We start from the raw sequence: 4,940 nt of genomic DNA, 5'->3' as shown, positions 1-4,940 counted from the left end.
AAAATTTCATTTCAATATATTTTGTTAAAAAATTAAATTAAAAAAAATAAATTAAAACAAGATGTTGGAAAAAATGTAGTCAACGTAGGCATAGAATCATAGAATCCTAGAAAGGTCTGGGCTGGAAGGGACCTTCAAGATCACCTTGTTCCAACCCCGTGCCATGGGCAGGGACACTTTCCGCTAGACCAGGTTGCTCCAAGCCCGCTCCAACCTGGACTTGAACACTTCCAGGGATCCTCACGTTGGAAGGGATCCAAACCCTTCTTGAGTTGGACAATAAATTTGACTCAACATTGTTTTACCTGTTCACGCCTTGTAATGGAAGATTTAAGTGTCTGTGCTGATGAAATCAAAGCAGTTGTTTAAGGATATCATTCTTCATTTTGCACACCCAGCAGTTTTCTTCCATTTTATCACCTCTGGTGATGTTTTGCCGCCCTCTCCTCTCTGGAGCATTTGATACCCTTTTGAGGATATTCGTGGTGAAATGACAATATTTTATATTTTTTAATTGTACGTATTTATTCTCCATCACAGTAAGATGTTATATCCTAAATAAACATATCTCTGCACTCATCAAACCCTGTCCTTATTAACCCATGCAAAGAGTGACCCAGAGCAGTGTGAAAGTGCTGTATTTTACAGTTTTTCCTGTGGTTCCAGGAATCATGTCCCAGATGAGCATCAGTGCAGCTGATTTTCAAGCTCTATTAAGGGGAAAGCTGACATAAGAGCCAGGTACACTAGTTTTACACCAGCTGAGAGATTCCCTGTGCCAAGGCAGCACAAAGATCCAGTCCTTTGGCTGATGCTTGGAGCATCTTGGAAAGAATCCTATTTCCATGCTTCTTTTTTTCCTGGGAATGAGCATTCCAGTGAGTGTATGTTCGATAGTGTGCACATGCTTTAGTAGCCCAGAATGCTGGCACTAATCTCTTTTCCATCCTGGTGGCAATATCAGAGTATTAACAGAGGCTTTTTAATTATGAGCTTTTAAACAGCCATACTAAAAAAAAAAAAAAGAAAAGAGATATGCAATATAATCTTGCCCAAATGTTATTTCAATGCCAATAAAAACCAATGAATAGACTGAAGACCTTAGTAAATAAAACCCTGTTATTTCACTTCAGGGATTGCAATTGTTGGCCAGACTCAGGATTTTCACTGAAAATGAGATTGGTGGTTTTATTTTAGCCTGAGTAGATAATTCACATTGAAAAATAGTTTGATAATTATTCTCATTAGTCAACTAGGACACAGTGAGATGTAATGGATTTAAGCTGTGGCAGGGAAATTTAGGTTAAATTTTAGTAGTTAAAAAAACATAGAGAAAAGAAGAGATGGCAATGAAAATGAAAAAAAAAAGCAGCACAATTCAGGGAACAAAATAAGTAGCAGTAAGAAGACCTTCTGTGAAATGCTGAAGGATGAGAAATGACAAACTTTACCAAGGAGGTGTCTTGATTGCATAGAACATTCCTTAGGTCTGCTGAAGACAATGTTTTTCCCTTATTTACATATTTCCTTTATTTACATATTTTTTATTTACACATTATTTGAACACATGAATGTCTGCAGAAGGGCAATGAATGTGGTGAAAGGACTAGAGCACAAGTCTGATGAGAAGCAGCTGAGGGAGTTGTGGGGGCTCAGCTTGGAGAAAAGGAGGCTCAGGGGGACCTTCTTGCTCTCTGTAACTCCCTGACAGGAGGGTGGAGCCAGGTGGGGGTTGAGCTCTGCTTCCAGAGAACAGGCAACAGGAAGGGAGGAAATGGCCTCAAGTTGCACAAGGAGGGGCTTCGATTGAATAGTAAGAACAATTTTTTCACTGAAAGGGTCATCAGGAATGGGAACAGGCTGCCCAGGGATGTGATGGAATCACCATCCCTGGAACTGTTCAAAAAGCATGTAGAAGTGGCACTTCGGAACATGGTTTAGGGGTGACCTTGGCAGTGCTGGGTTAGTGCTTAGAGTTAATGATCTTAGAGGTCTTTTCCAACCTAAATAATTCTATGATTCTATTAATTTTCTTATTATTTCTATAAAGCTCAAGAAGTAAGCCCTGTTTTGATATTTAGCTATTAAATTATGTCCATATATAACAATTGTCTGTGTATTTCCACAAATCTGAAAGGAGACAAAGTGAGGGACTAAATGGAGACAGTTATTTAGTCTGGGGATACAAGGTGGGTATGTATCTCCATCCCTTTTCCAAGAGCTCTTGTCACATCTTTATTATTTTGGGGTTTACCATTCAGCCTTATGGATTCTATTGTGGACTTTGTGATTTCTCTTTTCTGTGAAAAGTGGCAGCCCTATCTAGAACTGACCAATGACAAATTTTAAATTGGACACAAGGTTTTCTGACTGAAACAGGAGCACCCTGATATAGCTATTCTGCTCCCCACAGGGACCTCTATGGAGCATTGGAAGATGTTTTCTCCCTGGAATCAGCCATGGTAGTTTTTGAATAGTGATTCTTTTGAGTCTTTACCCAGAATTCAGACACCTTTTGTCCCAAAGACCTTGCAGTCCCAGGATAATGCATGAAGAGGTAATTAGGTTCCATACAAAGAAGCAGTAGTGGAAGCTGCAGGACACTGTGGATTATTCAGGATATTCTGGGCACCTCAAACTCATGGATTTGACAAACATCACCTACTAGCATTCATTCCAAAATCACTGAGGGCTGTTAAACTGCTCTATTTCATGGCAACCCTTTCAATTCAGTAGCTAGACACGACATACAGGAGTAACCAGCAAACTCTATTCCAGTTTAGCCATTAAAAATTAGGAACTCACCTTTAGTTAGATATCCTGTCTACTGCAATCAGACACATCCAGGGAAACATTGCAACTCCAATGCCTTAATTACCTCTTGTAGGTGGGATTAATCCCTCCCCAGGGATTCATGTGTCTCCCTCGTCCTTAATTAAGGAACCTACATCAGCAGCTCAATGGCACACACAATTTCTAGCTAAGGTAGATCTGAGACAAAATGGATAAAAAGGACCATATCAGGGAAGCACCTACAGAGAAAAAAAAAGTATTATTCAATAAATGCCACTTTTTTGTGTTTCCCAAAGCTTTGAGACAAAACAAGGAAGACAGACAATGAGTTCAGAAACCGGTCCATGATATTAGGTTCTCCAGAGAATGAGTGGATGCCTCATCTCTGGGAACATTCAGGGTCAGATTGGATGGGGCTCTGAGCAACTAGGTCTAGTTGAAGATGCTCATTGCAGAGGGCTTGGATTAGATGATTTTTAAAGATCTCTTCCAACTTATTATCCCATGTTGAAATCCCTACAATGCCAAGAAAACTTTCAAGACTTTCTGTATCATTTAATCAAACAATTAAACCCTTGGCCCATCTCATTGAACTGCTGTTTTCTAGAAATAATTTTCCTTGACTACATTAACTATCATGACATGCCTTGATGGTCATCAAGGAGGGACTAGATCCTGGGGAGAATAATTCATCACAACACTCATGTCTCCTTTAGTTAGATTTTATTTTGTTCTTGACATATCCATCTCCTTCCAACTATAGCAGGAGCACAGTCGACTAGCTCAGACTAAATGCCTAATTCTGGTGTTGGAAAAGTTAGGTATGATGACCTTTGCCTAGGCTGGAAATACAAAATGAATTCTTTTATAAGGACCTAAAATAGCTGTTGCTGCACTGAATCAACCAGCAGTGATTGATGACTCCTCTTGGACTTATATGAATGTGTCATAGCAACAATATTTTATTTACATCTGAGAACTTGACCTTTCTGAATTGCAGCTTTAATTCAGAGGGAAATAGAATAAGGAGAGAACTCTGAATAATATGAGTGAAGCACCTGTGGGTCTGTGCTGGGAGTCTTGGAATTGGGGTTGGAAGCCTAAGAGCTGAATGAACAGGTCTGAATGTGGTGGTGCTGAGAGAGCCTAAAAGTCACATGAAAAGGTTATAACTAGACTTCAGACTGTCCCTAATAACTACATGGAGAATTACTGCTGAATCTCTTAGTCTAATAATGAAATCAGTTTTTACCCTTTGCCCGGGTAAATTTTCCCAGAGTAACAGGAGGTTACAGGAGTCCATCAAAGGCTACAGTCAGGAGATTTTACATGCTGAGAGGCTGAGAGTGTATTGGACATATCCCAGACTTACTGAGGATAAATGTAGCATAATTCACAGAGGGATGGTATATTAGTCAGCTCCAAAATCCTGCTCTTCCCTTAGAGATTTTCCTTCTATAGGAATGAAACTGTGTAGACTTTTCCTTTTGGATTTCTCCTATTTTACTCCAGCATTACTGAGCAGCTTCTAGTATTCAGTTGCTTATCTTTAGTCCACATATAAACAATAAAAATCTTTGAAGATTAGACTTTTTCTGACAGGTCCCAATAAACTTACAAATTTTTTTAGGAAAAACAGTGTAAAAATGGCTGGAATAAGCTTTCTGTTGACTTCTGTGCTGTTTGCACTAGACTTCCATAACTTCAGCTGCTCTTGAGGAATTTGAAATACTGTTAGTAGGCAAAATGAGGGAAATAAAATATGTGTTCAGCAATGTGGGAATTCTTTGGAGCAGGGCCACAACAGTTGAAATTAGGAAGCAGTTCGCTTATGTTAATTAATATAAACCAATATATAACACAAAAAAGCAAAAGTTTGACAGGTTATTGTGTTCATTCTGTCTGTTAAAAGCCTGCATGCATAGTCTTCAGAATATTTAATTCATTTGCTTTTTTAGTGATATTATTAATAACACACATATATGGGTTTTCAAGGTAATTGCTTAAGGACATTTCTTGCAGTGAACAAAATTTGAAATGGACCTCAAAACTAGTTTTAATTCCCAAATGGAAATAGCTGAGGGTACATCTGCCTGAGTAAATGAAGCACTGCTGGAGGTGGACACAGGCACTAAACTGTGGCCATT

This window comes from Neopelma chrysocephalum, unplaced genomic scaffold, assembly GCF_003984885.1.
Source record: "Neopelma chrysocephalum unplaced genomic scaffold, ASM398488v2 Primary Assembly neopelma1_97517, whole genome shotgun sequence".
In the NCBI taxonomy this organism is placed as follows: Eukaryota; Metazoa; Chordata; class Aves; order Passeriformes; family Pipridae; genus Neopelma; species Neopelma chrysocephalum.
Note: the sequence above shows the minus strand (reverse complement) of the source record.